This window comes from Leptidea sinapis, chromosome 31, assembly GCF_905404315.1.
Source record: "Leptidea sinapis chromosome 31, ilLepSina1.1, whole genome shotgun sequence".
Lineage (NCBI taxonomy): Eukaryota > Metazoa > Arthropoda > Insecta > Lepidoptera > Pieridae > Leptidea > Leptidea sinapis.
Window position 1 is genome coordinate 8,351,237 of NC_066295.1, and position 15,607 is coordinate 8,366,843.

Consider the following 15,607-nt stretch of genomic DNA (forward strand, 5'->3'; position numbering starts at 1 on the left):
GCTTTGACAATTAATTATTAAATAACTGGAATAGGCTGGAACCCTTTGCTTGTCCTAATAATGGACGAGGAAACCAAAAAAAAAAAAGAATGTCAAAAAATGGCAAACGTCAGAAATTTTTAGGAACCAACTTCACCCTGGTACTTTTGTGTAACAGTGTTGCGCGCGCATCTTAAAATTTCACTCTCATAATTTTTTCATAACGCGCCTTAAGAAGTATAACTTCAATAATAACCTAAGCATAGGATCATCGTAACATAACCAAAATATAAAAAAGCTAATAAATCTAAATTGTAATTTAGCATTTCTAAAATTCAAAGAATGCAGAAATAATACAATTTAGTCAAACCGTTAAATAAATCAAATTGTATCTACATTCTGCAGTGTGAACGATAAAACGCACGTGTATTCAAGTGCCCATCAAGAGTACCAAAACTAGCTACCATATGACGCACTTATGCGTTACAGTAAAAAGTTCCACAACACAAATTTAGTTACGTACGTCGCAATATGTCTAACTAATGAAAAATTACCACGTACTACAAAGCTGTGGAATGAGCTTCCTTATGCGGTTTTTCCGCGACGATACGACATGGGTACCTTTAAAAAAAGCGCATACTCATTCCTTAAAGACCGGCAAAGCTCCTGTGATTCCTATGGTGTTGCAAGAGATTGTGGGCGGCGGTGATCACTTAACACCAGGTGACCCGTACGCTCGTTTGTCGTCCTATTCCATAAAAAAAAGAAATGTAGATTCTTTTAAGTGTTGCTCAAAATTCTTTATTGAATGAAGTTCTGTGCGGCATCGTGATTGCACTCGTCATTACACAGAACTTTGTTCCTATTTTTTTTAATTATTCATGCTCAAGTAACACAATACTGTAATTAGGTAAATAATTAATTTTGTTTCTTTTTAAAGTGAAACTTTTATTACATCGTCTCAAACTTTTTCGTCTGTGTGTCGCACGTCGCGTGACGGTCGGGCGGCGCCTATAATTCGCAGCAGCTGACCGTGTAGTGTATAGACTAGGACTCATTTATAGTAACCATCGCTAAGACACAGAGTTCAATAGAAATATTAGTTGGAGACTTAGTCTACTTTTATTTCCCTTCATCATTACAATTTTCCAAGTATAAAATTAAGATTAGTTAAATGTCTATAATGTGAAAAAAAATTTCACTTTAACCGTGGTTTCATAAACCCACACAATCCTTTTATGTTCTCAAGTCTTTTAAATAAGTTATGCGTTTTATTGTTCAATTATTTTTACATAAATATTAATGAGATTTTCAGCTATAAAGATAATCCCCCTTAATCATAAAAATCTGCTAACTTAAAGCATTGCTAATTCTCACTCTGTCTTCTTCTATTGACCTAAGTCAGAATAAGAAAAAACACTCCTAGGCGGCTGTTTAAAGTTAGCGGACTATTATGAATAAGAGGGAATGTGTTTAGCTCTTTATAGAATAGTTTCAATAATATGTAGTCCATTTATACTACTGCAGTAGTCTAAATCTAGTAGGCGCCAGGTCAATAGATTGTACCTACATTAATATCAGGTCTAAATTGATACTTATTATAATATATTTAAGTGCCACAAAGGAATAAACAACAACTACGATAGTCATTAATATCCATTGCCGATAAATTACTGCGGCCCATATATTAAAACTGAATACAAGAATTCACAGTTGCAAGTTCTTTGCTAAACAAATTGTTATGACTTTTCAACTTACAATGACGTAATTGAGAAACATGTGGTAGACTTATATAATAATATACATAGGTACTATACAAAGACGTCCATAATTAACGGAGTTAATTTTGGACTCCAAAACGCCTTGGTCGATTTTAATGAAACTTTCAAGCAATCATGCCAGTTACCCTGGTACTAAAAGTAATTAAGAAAATATGTCGTATATTGGATGCAGCACACTAATTATGTTCTAAAATTGTACAATTGTCAACTCTTAAGTGTTCCACAATTTTTACTTCTCCCACTCTCTTCTCCAACGTGTTCCAGCCCATTTCCATTTAAGTTTCCTCACAGTGTCTTTCCTAATTTTTGAATGAGGAAATATTAAATAATGGTGTAAATACATGTATATACAACTACACTGGTATTTGAAATTACCAATAAACGTAATAAGTTACCATAACTGAACACATTTATGAGAAAAAAAAACAAACGATTAATAACAAAAATACCAAATTATTGACAAATTCAATTCACAATCTTATTCATAAATCACCAGTTCCTCTCCCCGCCATACTAACTCCCAAACCAATAATATTCCTACATTGATACACTTATTTCGTACTTAAATTTAGTGGTGCATATTATGTTATGCCTGCTAGGCAGGCATTACCTTTATAAATATGTTGTATGTACGCTGCTAATATAATCTATCAATCGTTGTAAAATCAGAATGTCCTCTTCTATAAAAAAAAAATGGATTGAAGTATGCCATGTTGTTGTGTGGTCTGGTTCTCGTCTCGCCGGTGTCGGTGTATATCAATCAACAGTAGTTTTTGCAAAGTTCAGAGTTGAGTCAGGCAACATTTTACAATATTTTTTGTAAACAATTGATTATCTTGCAGTTCTGTTATCTTAACACAGATTGTATACGTTTTGCATTCTAAGCAGAATGACTTTGTTTTCATTACAAAATTTTTGTACTGATCGAGCCAGTATTGAACGCCGTTATTTCGTCAGAATAGATACCAATTAATTATTGAAAAAATATGTTATATATATTAACCTGACTTAATATAACATTTTATATTAACATACATAAATAAAAATATAAACATCGATGACTCAGAAACAAACATTAATCTTGCTCATACAAAATTTTGAACCAACCGGACTCGAACTCGGGGTCCATAGCTCAGTAGTCCTAACGTAGGTTTCCTAACCATATGTTATATAAATCGTCAAATTATATGTTAGGAATGAGGTATTTTTATTTAAATGAAGAGATTTTTCATTGATATTACACTTACTTTTGAAAGCACTCTGTATTGTAATGTAAAGGCATATGTGAAGAGATATAATTAAAAATATTTGCCCTGTGAGCAAATACCGAAGTCAAATCACGCATGTCAAATAAAACTCTCGTTTTTTTTCTGGATGACCCAGAAAAAAGACTGGAACAAGTCAAGGAAGAATATTAGGACCATTGTGTGTGTACATATATTACTTTTCTTTTTTACAAAAATTCTTATATAAAAAGAACTTTTTTTGTATTAAAAGTGCTGGTAAGCGTTGTTTTGCCATATTAATTAAGTTTCCCGTGCCCGCTCATTGTTTGAATTGTCATATTTTGTAGAGAAATTTCACTGACTGAATTATTAGTATTGCGAATATATAGGTATTTCTTAGTCAAAAAATATAGGTTCCGGAAAAGTTCAGTTTCAGATATAGTATAAGTATAATTCCGATTGCTCCAGTAGTTTTCGCAGGATAACCAAAAGAAAAATGGCTCTCCATTTATTAGTATTTAGATATTTATTTATTTATTTAACCAATAAAGCCCCTATCCTTACAGAGTGACCTATTGCGATTGAGGCTTGACTTAAATTTAAGTATTGAAATTAATACAAACATCTACTATCTAATCTTAGAGCTACTACTAACAATCTTTACCTACTATACTAGATTATTACTATACTAATTAGTAATTACTATACCTAGAACATACAACAACTACTCTAATTTTAAACTCGTTCAGTGAGCAAGCAAAAAAGTCAATCCTATGCGAAAGTTCATTTAAATTTCGTAAAGCGTCTGTAAAAGGCGTGTCTCGCATAAGATTGGTTATCGCTCGCGGAATTACGAGCAGCTGCTATCGCCTTCGCCTTGTAGCACGTCCATCCGGTACCCACAGACCTAATAGCTCCAGTAAGGCTGGATGACTCACCATACCACGCAAAATTTTCCATAAATATATAACCAGGAGTACGTCCCTCCTATTTTCTAGATTTTAGATATACATTAAAAAACTAATAACATTACATTAAAATTTGCAAAATAAGCCAAACGAAATACGAAGAGAAATATACCGGAGCAAATAAAATCCGCATTAAAACGTATACGAAACATTTTCAATTGCAATACAAGCAATTACGGTATGAAAATAGGTTGAATTCATTATTGAACAGCTATGATATATGTTGCCATGTAATAGTCCTTAGTAAGACTAAGTGCCGTAATAAAATCATTTAAATATTCAAAGTAGACGTCGTACAACTGTCTCGTTAGGCTGTAGCAAATTATATTATTTCATATTCATGTTCCTTCATTATCGGAAATATACTTTCTACAACATTTGGTATAATGAACGTTTAAAATGGTATATTTCTTCAGAATATAACTCAAATGAGAAGTTTATAGGAACAGTGAAACGATAAGACTAATCGGCTTGATATTAAACAAATTATCCCCGAGTCAAAAATAATATGGGTAAAATTGAAATTCCTGCAAGATACGGGTAAAAAAACAAAGTAAAATATGTGTTTGCTGTCTGACTATATGCTCTGGCTAAAATCAAAGCTGGTTTAGATAACAATGAAGTTTTTTGTACGAGTTTTTATTACGTAATACAAAATTACAAAATTAAGAATAAATATTGACTGGAATGGGAAATAAGACTTTACATCTTATGTGTCAAGGTGACGAGCCGCTCAGAATTGTTGAGGGTTTTTAAGATTCTTTTGAGCGGCAATGCATTGTAATGTGCAGGGCGTATCAATTACCATTAGCTAAACTCTGAGTGCTGGTCGACTCGTATTAAAAAAAGAAGTTATGGTACCGAAGCCCGAATAACACATTTCAATTGTATTTAGTAATCAAAAGTTACTATTTTAGTCAATCCTGAAAGATGTTTACACGCTCTAAAAATATTGTGCATTCACTGAGCTCATAGGTAAAGCGGCAAAACTTAATTACGGTGCAAACTAAGCTAATGAACTAAGTGGTTGTCTAGGGCAAAACAGTCTCGCATTTCGTCGAGCCTTTAAGTGCAAAGTCTCCAATTATGCAGACTCGTGGTGTCAAGCTATGAGTCAAGTATAGCAACGTCAAGTAATGTGATGGAACATAACGTTAGAGTGAATATATGCTAAGCTCACACTGTGTAATAATAAACGCGAAGTAAAGTTATTCCAAATTTAAAACTTGTTCTCTTTATGTTACCTTTAGTAGAAGTAATTTTAAACTTGGAGTAACTTTACATTGCGCCTATTAATAAGGCTGACAAAGTATACCATATTTTCACCATACCATATACATAATTTCACCACAACAATCACTTTAAAAACATAACAATTTGTTTAGATTTACAAGAGCGACATCTCAAGTCAATTTCCTAATATGCAAATATTGGGGTTGAGCAGGTTATCAACTGTAAAGTAGATCCTGTAGATGAAGCCAACACCTGAGAGTTGAACAAAGCATACAAGATTTTATGACGATACGTCATTCGAACGGTTAGCTCAGTTGGCAGAGCACTCGCACGGAACGCGAAAGGTCGTGGGTTTGAGTCCCGCATCTTTCTAACAAAAAGATTATTTTACAATTTTATTAATGTTACTATAATCTATAGCGAAATCCTGACACACTTTACCACTGAGCCACTACTCAATCTTATAGTATGAGGATATGAGGAATAAGATGGCAAATTAGCCCCAAACAAAAATAAGTTGCAAATAATCTATGGAAAATACATACAACTGTTATAGTAACATCTCCATACGTTCAGAAGTTAATGCATGCATCGTTTACATTTTATGTTTATAGATGAACAAATGATTTGATGGTATACCCATATATATTGGCGAGCCAAACCTGTAATTCGCTCTGAAATTGGCTCTCGCACCTATTTGCGCAGATATATTCCGTATTCGTTTTTTTCCTATTTTTGTTAGTGCGCATACCAACGTCGGAGCAATCTAAAAGTTTAGCGCGAGATATATATCGTGATTCTGTCATCCAAAACTCTGCTTTGTTGGTTATTAAAAGTTATTCATCATACTTTTTTAATGATTTATTCACTTTTACGATTGAAGGATTACTTTTAAATCAACAATTAAATGTATATGGTTTAATGAGCAGAAAGTGATGGTTGCCAAGTTGTAATATTCATAATATCATATTTTTACCAGTGGGAGGCTCTTTTGCACAGGATGCCGGCTAGATTATGTGTACCACAACGGCGCCTATTTCTGCCGTGAAGCAGTAATGTGTAAACATTACTGTTTTTCGGTCTGAAGGGCGCCGTACCTAGTGAAATTACTGGGCAAACGAGACTTAACATCTTCTGTCTCAAGGTGACGAGCGTAATTGTAGTGCCTCTCAAAATTTATGGGCTTTTCATGAATCCTGAGCGGCACTGCATTGTAATGGGCTTCTTCTTACCGTGCCGTCTCCTTGCGAAGGTTGGCAATCATTAGGGCAATTTCAACTTTCGACACAGCTGCTCTAAATAAAGATCTTGTGCTCTTCCCAAACCATTGGCTCAAGTTTTTAAGCCACGATATCCTTCTGCGGCCAGGCCTCCTCCTGCCTGCCACTTTCCCTTGCATGATTAGTTGAAGGAGTTCATATTTCTTGGCATTACGCATCACACGTCCAAAATATTCTAACTAATAATCCTTAATAGACGTAAGTATCTCTGTAGCATTTCCCATTCTCTCTAACACGATGCTAATGCCCATATCAATTACCATCATCTGAACGTCCTGCTCGTCTCGTAGCTTATTTTCATTAAAAAAAAATATTTATTCTCCAACGTTTAACATATTATTAACGTTTATTTTTGATACCGACGACTCGGATTAATGCGATTTACGAATCGAGTACAGTTCACTGTTAAATTACTGTAATTGTTTCAAAGTTCTGTTATTAACCGTATTACGTGCCAGTATTTACTTTGACAATAACGTTTAACCTGTTAATTCTGTAACCACTTATTAAAACAATATTCAAAGGAATACAGTGTATTACATGTTAAGTAATTCAACTGAGTATATTGAATAATAAAACTACTTAACTTACTTTTACTACTAACACCTGTATTGAAAATAGTAAATACCTTACATAGAATTGAAATGATACCAAAATTAAAAGGTTATTTGTGATTTAATTTCGCATAGAATGGTAATTAATATATATCATCCGAAAACCTTCAGTAGTTTTTGAGTGTTTACGTGTTGTGTCAAAAAATACTCACAGAATTAATAATATATATTTTATTTAAGGCTCAATCACGCCTAAATCACTGATCGTATCGATATGAAACTACCACCATTCGATGCGAAATTTATCCTAGATGGTTACTGATATGGCTACTGATTTTTCGAATTTCAAGATTCCTTCATTAATATATTTCCTTTTAAAATTCGCCCAGCGAAGCGGGTGGAAGCGGCTAGTAATCTAATAAAACCGGAATTACCTAAAATACCGGTTAACATAAGATTTAAAACAGTGTTTGAATTATTTAATTTGATGAAAAATAACATTTGAAAAATAATATTATATAGAAATATCATAATGAATGCTGCATTGAAACTTAGTCATAAAACTGAAGTCAAAGCACTCGGTATAAATATACAGTTTTATATTATAATACCTGAACTGAAATAAAATCAAAGGATCTTAAAATAGAGGTGTGTTTCTCATTGCTTTCAGATTTATAAAAGTAGGAAAGAGTATAAAAATAAATTCCTTCATAATGCATATAAGCAAACTGAAACCTCTAGAACTTTCCCGATTTATTTCTTTGAAATTCTCGCATCGAGTAACTCAAACTTATGCATTATTTCAAACTTCCGTATTTTATCCGGTTTCCTTTGCCAAATGGTAAATTGACATTTATATTTATTTGCCTCCTGTATACAACTTAATCAAATTCAGGACAAATTTGAATTTTCTGGTACTTGGTATTGTTTTAAAGCTGTTTTTATTAACGCAGCTATAGTGTGTGCATGTATGTATGTACATATAGCAGACTGCGAATGCGTCTACATTCATGCACAAATATGCTTAAAGTAATATTCAAAATTCTAAGTAGTGTTAAGTAGTTTCAATGTAACAGTATATCCTCTACTAAACAATATTTCACTATAAAACGCAGCATAAGGTTTGCCTTTTTGTTCATCAAAGTATTTTTACATAAAATTCTTCGACATTAATAATAGTTGCACTCTAATTAATCCTGTCTGTAAAGCGAAGGGTAATGATGGTATTTAAGTTTTTAATTAAAATTGTGTTTCGCTTTGCTTGTTAATAATGTCGGAACTTATCACGTACATACTTATAGATATTACTATGGAAGGTATCTATATTGTCTAAAAGTCAAACGAATAATATTGTATTTTTGAAGTGACAATTTCTTTAGCTGCGTTGGACACTTACAGCAGTATACCTGTAGCTACACAGCTGACGTTTTGTGCAACATTAGTGCTGTGGATAACTAAATGGATTTAGTGAAAAGTTCAATGTGTGAATAATATGCATTGTTGAAATGTGTTTTTATTTGATTAATATATTATTGAAAACAAATATTAAAAATAAATGAAATTAATAATTTAATTATTTTTAAACATTATGAAATTTCATATTTTAAGTTTTAACTTCTATCGGCAGTCTCTACAACTGCCATTTTTTTTTATTAATTTAAAAAAAAAATTACAAAGTGAGGCAGTAACGTAGAAGCTGCACTATACGCCCCTTAGAAGCGCGAAATGCTCCCATTCTAATTATAATTATAGATAAAATACATCGTGTTACAATATAATTGTTGTGGGACAGAAGTACAATAGGTCTCATAACCAAGAGCACGTAACTGTTATGATAATTCCATTTAATTATAGCAACACGGATAAGGTTTAATGACTTCAAAGTGAATTTTTCCAACAATTATTTAACAATTTATATTTGATATTTATATTACTTATCTTCTTGTCCCAAATACTACAGTGTCTGAAGGCGAAAGTATTCAACCAGCGTGTGTTGCCAGTGATGACTTACGCTACAAAGACGTGATCGCTAACTATAGGCCTGATGGGAAAGCTCATGGTCGCTCAGAGGGCAATGGAGAGGGCTACACTCGGAGTTTTCCTGCGAGACCGAATCACTAATTAGGAGATCTGTAGGAGAACCAAAGACACCAACATAGCTCATATGGTTGCGAAACTGATGTGGCAGTGGGTAGTATCGCACATAGCTCGACGGATAGATGGCCATTGGGGCAGTAAAGTCCTCAAATGTCACGTAGCGGAAGATAGTGTTGGTAGGCCCCCCACAAGATGGACCGACAATCTGATCAAGATCGCTGGAACACGTTGGATGAGGGCAGCTCAGGACCGATCGTCGTGATCTTTCTCTGGCAGGGGAGGCTTTTGTCCAGCTTCGATCCTAGTATATGTTTATATTATTCCACGCTTCATAAGGTGTTACAAGAGAGAACGTGCCGCAATAATCTCATACCATCAGATGACCCGTATACGTATGCTAGTGTGTCCTCTCCCTCCACAAAAAAGCATGGCAGAAACTTGAAATTATGCCGACATCTTTTTTTAGAGTCTACCCGTAAAATACAGAAACATAGATCATTTAATTTTAAAAGCATTTTCAGGAGCAGTATAAGGCTACGAATAAAGATATTTAAACACATTTGTTTTGTAACAGGCTATCTTCATCATAATAAGAAAGTAACAGCAGCCATAATTAAACTTTATAGCTATGCAAGCTCACTCAATAACACTTATAAAGAATACAACATAAGCTCCTTAATGATCTAACTTTATCGACTCTATATAAACAACACTTAAATACTTTCACTAGCTTCTGCTCTGAAATCGAATGTGCTGCCTATTAATTTATTGTTGTGTATTTTGTATTCCTCAAAATTCTTGGCAAATTATACGGGGCGGGGTACTTAAGAGAGAAGATGGCGGGACTGGGTACTAAGAAGTAAGCCGGTAGCAGGTTACGGTAGTCTCACGCGTTGCCACCGTCGTTACCACGTCTGTCACCCGTGGGATGGTCTCGTACGTAGTTGTCGGACTATAGTGGGACACTAACGATATCTAAGAAGACTATTCGTTACTCAATCGTTGTTAAAATTATATAATATAATTACATACTTAATTTTTGGACAAATTTCTCTATTCTTAAAGTGTGAATATATATTACGGCTGAGTGCATGGCTCTTACGCTAGTTGAACGCAAGCGCCGACGCCTCCTGCGCGCCCCGCGATTAGCGTGTAATCCGTGCGTCCACGCGATGACCATGGGTTGCGTAATTAATTATTTAAGTTTCGGTTAAGTGTACTAATTACTTACCTAGTCAATTAATATTTATTTTCAATGTATTTTTTAATTCATACATGATTGCCAAATATTACGACCTCGAGTATTTTTAGCGTCTCACCAGTTGTTATATAGTTTACCAGTTTTATTACAATATTTTAGGCAAATGTCTTTTCAAAACCACCACTGGTAATTTTTATTTCCATTATGAATGAATTAGAGGAATTCTTACACAGTATTTGTGTTCAAATAACACCTGGGAAAAGCCGGAGCAATTCGAGTATGTAAGAAGTATATTCATTTTAAAACAGTGTTTTATTTTCGAGCCACTATCTCTAAGTGTTGCAGCAGACACAAAACGCTTTAGATAAAGCTGACTTTCATATAAAAGCTTCACCGCTTTACAAATACTTGCTCATAAAAATGCCTGTAGGTAGGACATAGGCTTTTGTCGTCTGGAAATTTAATTAACGACACTACAATTGGACCAGTTTCAATTTTCGCTCACAAATGAATTTCATTAAGTATTTAAAATTAAGTGTTTTATTTCATAAGTACTAGAGTATTTTAAGTGGTGTTTAACTTTAAACTCACAATATTTGACGATAATGGTATTTCCCAAGGATACCATTGTTAAGCACCGTGAATATATTTCTGCTATGTGCATATATGTAGTGGTAGATTCAATAAGAAAAAAAAAATTATATCTGGATCTCGCTAGAACGTGAAGCCCCCTCCCGTTCCCCTTCCCCTTGCGCTAGTCCTGGCGGGTCAGTACAGTCTGCAGATTAATTACCGTTAGGTACATGTTGTGATATTTTCGTGCTACCACTTCCTTGTTTTTGAAGTTTTCATTGTTAAGTTTTGACTATTGTTTTTAATAGTTCTGTAGTTTCTGTTGTTCTGCGTGGCTATAATATTACTACCAGAAAAAAAAATTAATTAACTCAGATTATTTCATTGATTTTTATGTATATTAGTAATAATAAATAATAATAATAACGCAACACCTTTAAATCAATCTATAATAATGTAAAAATAATTCGTTGTTTATTTATTAATAATAACATCCTAGTGATGCTTGTTTTGCACACCGTACCAAAGTGACGATGTGACGTCATCGACATCAGGTCTACAGATAATGTAAACGGGTATTAAGTACGCAACACCGAGCATTAAACTTTTATTTTCATTATTTTGCTTCAAGTCGATTGTAAATAATTTATACAATCATTGCCTTTCGAACGCAACGGAACAGCTGATAAAGACCAATTATAGAGAAATTTCACTACTTCGGCGCAACTGAGAGAAATAATATTAATAAATGTAATTAAAATATATAATATCTTTAAACCAGCAATTCTTGTATATGGATATATATATTGTAAATCTTGCAAACGGCTCCAACGATTTTAATGAAATTAAGTATACCTACAGGTACTTTCGGGGCGAGAAATCAAGCTAGCTAGGTTTATCCGTGTTATATCGAGAAACAGCTACAATAATATTAGAATACAAAAGTAAATTTCGCCACCATATACGAGACTATAATAGTTCAGATGGGACATTGGGTGATCCGGAAAGCAGAAGACCCCGGTTTGAATCCAGATGTTTTTTTTTTGGAATAGGAGGACAAACGAGCGTACGGGTCACCTGGTGTTAAGTGATCACCGCCGCCCACATTTTCTTGCAACACCAGAGGAATCACAAGAGCGTTGCCAGCCTTTAAAGAAGGTGTACCCGCTTTTTTTGAAGGTACCCATGTCGTATCGTCCCGGAAACACCGCACACGGAAGCTCATTCCACAGCGTTGTAGTACGAGGAAGAAGCTCCTTGAAAACCGCACTGTGGAGGACCGCCACACATCCAGATGGTGAGGATGATATCCTAACTTGTGGCGTGTCGTGCGAAGGTGGAATTCGGCGGCAGGAATCAAGTTAAGCAGCTCTTCGGAACACTCCCCGTGATAAATGCGGTAGAAGACACACAATGAAGCGACGTCTCTACGCAACGCCAAGTGATCCACCCGTTCCTTTTAGTATTTTTTTTGTTCATGTTTTGTATATTTTTTAAAATCTGAGCAAAGCTCGGTCGCCCAGATATTAATATTATTATTAGATATAAATAACTTCTTGCTTAGTACCTCGACAACTTAACTACATTTCACTCTAATAAGACATTCGTTTAATTTGAATATGAAACCCACATAAAGTTGAGAATGACGCATAGCTCTAGTGCAGATTCGCTTCAAACAAATTGAAGTTGAATTAGTCGCAAGGGGCTTGAAGATATGCATTTAGAGAGATATTATTTAAGTATGATGCATTGCGGTTGCCTACGAAACAATCCCAACTAATATCAGTAATACAATTTATTATGCTAATATTATGTAGTTGGAAGTTATTAAAGTGAAACTATTATTACATCGCCTACAGATTTTTGCGACCATCTATCGCATGTTGCATTAGGACCCGCCGCTGAGTAGGGTTCAATTCACTAATTTCAATTACTGTCTTCGAGATAGGTCAGCTGAGTGGTGCGAGGCGCTAGATTTTAGCTTTTATTCCGGAGAGCTGGTTCGAATATTGGACAAAGGTTTTTTTTATTAATAAAAATGAAAATAGTATATCATAATAATATATTTTTTTTTATTTAAATTGTTATGCTGATATTTATTTCATTTTGTGGAAAAAGTTTCACTTGTATCGGGTAGCTCGATAGCCGATTTTGAAGAAATTAATTGTCTCTTGCATAATATAAGTTTGGTAAGTTTCAATACCTGGCTTTAAAACTGGAAAACCTATTTATCTAGAAGATTACTAGCCTAGTATTCGACAGACTCTCATGTAACTAACTATTTACATATACTATAAACTAATATAGTTGACAAGATAAACATATTTGTAAGTATTTAAGTTATAAGAGATTTACGGAAGCTTAAATGACGGTAAGCTTGTTAAGGATAGAATAAAAAGCTTGAAAAATACATATCTAAATAATTTATTATATTATAGTTATACTTACATTACACATGTAGTTAAATAGATATAAAATAAGATATTTTATATTTACTTATAAGTATAAAATTGATAGTAAAGCTATTAAACGTCCTTTTGCAACTTTTTGAAGTCCACAACGTTTTCCACAACTTGCAATTACATCAATAAAATATTATATTTCTTATTTTAAGACTTACCGATGTAAGACTTTCTTAAGTAAACTGCTCTTTTTAACTAAAATATATGGTGGTAGTTTTTCCCGAAGAGATAATTGATTTTTAAATCCTTATTTTGCACACCACTGCTTCGCAAGTCCCTCAATATCCACAGCATTGCAAGCGTATGTGGTGTTTATAAAAGTGACGTTGGTCCCGTTTGAAATTAGAACTTGTAAAATTTCTATAATCCTCTTATTTGAATTTCTAAGTTCCGATACATAAAAATGTAAAAAATATTTCAACAGTTTACAATCAGATATAAAATTTCATTGAGTAGTGCAATCCATTACACAATATTACTTCATATTTTGTGATAGGCAATCTTTTCTCAAAAATTGTTACAAAAGTGTTAAGCGAGGCGGGAACTATTGAGAAATTGAAATATTACAATAAGATGTTAAGCAAAACATTTCCACTCAAACCATGATTTTAAATTATCCCATTGTTTTATTTAGTTCCTTGTTATGCTGAGAATAAATTTACAGAAGCAATCTTGTACATTTATTCGATTCTTTTCTATGTTCAAGCTATGTGATTTCTTATAAATGAAATGGTCTCATAGTGTTTCCTTTAATTAACGCGAGTTTACACGTTTAAATAAAACACTGTTTAAAAGATTAAAACGCGTGTAATTGTAACTGTGTTTTTAAATCCGTTTTTGCGTAAAATTGACATCTTAATTATTATTTACTAGCTGACCCGACAGACGTTGTTCTGTTCATAATAAAAAAAAACACTTGCAGATGGAATTTTGGAAAATCCGTTCTTAGCTGACCTCCACTCGGTGAAAAGAATATTCCAACCAAATTTCAAGTCTTTAATGGTTCCAGAGATATCGTGATGAGTGACTATATACGTGGAAATCTCTTATATATATATAGATTACTCCTACAACCGCAGTACCCCTGAAAACGTGCTCTGATAAAAGGTGACGAAACTTCGGATAAGCTAAAATAATAATAAAAAAACAATTCTTCTACAAAAACGAAATTAAGAACACAGTTACAATTACATGTGTTTTAACCTCCTGTTTGCTGCCGTTGCCATATGACAACGACCGCCAATGAGACCACCGTTTAGTACTTATAAAATTGGCACACAAGACCTATAATAAAAAGTGTTTTATTTAAATGGTCTCTCAAATTAATTAACATCTGCCAATCTTTTTGTAATCAGCAATATGATACTTCATGAGGCTTACATAATCCAAAATATAAATCCCTACCTCTTATAATAAAAACAATATTGAAACGATTGCCAGTTATCTTTTGTGTCGTGTAGTGTCCAAGCGGACCTTATGTGAATTTAAATTAATTTTCATTTGCCAATTTACTTGTGATCAATTTGTTGGTATTATACCTATCAAACCTACTAAACAAAAAAAGCTAATATAAAAAATAAATGCACATATTGGATAAATGGATCAATAAAAAAAATGGCTGGAGAGATTCCGAGTTAGTCTCGTGCTAGATTTTAGCGAGACAACACGTCATGAGGATTCCTCGTGTAGAGGCGAAACACGTGTCGAATTGTTTTAAAAACAAATATTGACGGAATTAACACTAGAGAAGACTTAAATCATTTGTATAATTATGGATTTCCGCAAAGTAACGCCTAATTCAATAAAGCCTTGGGGCTTAACAGGAGTACATGCTTCAAAATATTTCAAGAGCAAACGAGATTCAAAAAGTATAATCTCATAAACAATCAAGTTGCTAATCTAGTTCCCTTGAAAAATAAAATCTAAGTACTATTATTATATGAGTAATTTACCAGTAGCAGGCAGGAGCCTGATTGAGCAAAGGATTGCACAGGATGCCGGCTAGATTATGGGTACCACAACGGCGCCTTTTTCTGCCATGAAGCAGTAATGTGTTAGTATTATTGTGTTTCTGTCTGAAGGGCGCCGTAGCTATTGAAATTGCTGGGCAAATGAGTTTTAACATCATATGTCTCAAGGTGACGAGCGCAATTACTGTAGTGCCCCTCAGAATTATTGAGTTTTCAAGAATCCAGAGCGGCATTGCATTGTAATGGACTGGCGTCATCTAATATATAAAATTCTCATGTCGCG

At 33.8% G+C, this 15,607-nt stretch overlaps 2 protein-coding genes across 9 annotated transcripts in view; both read right to left on the reverse strand.

Annotated features, from left to right (window-relative positions):
• The window catches only part of LOC126974069 (fasciclin-2-like), a 171,323-nt gene that overhangs the window by 104,127 nt on the left and 51,589 nt on the right, over positions 1-15,607 (reverse strand). The gene's annotated exons all lie outside the window — the stretch shown is intronic.
• LOC126974115 (uncharacterized) overlaps positions 1-15,607 on the reverse strand; it is a 250,369-nt gene that overhangs the window by 38,654 nt on the left and 196,108 nt on the right. The window contains exon 2 of one of the 2 annotated variants that reach the window (XM_050821537.1): positions 11,945-11,969. The exons of the other annotated variant lie outside the window; for it this stretch is intronic. The gene's annotated coding sequence lies outside the window, so the exon portion shown is untranslated. Of the gene's footprint in view, positions 1-11,944; positions 11,970-15,607 lie in introns of those variants that run through there. 2 annotated transcript variants of the gene reach the window in all.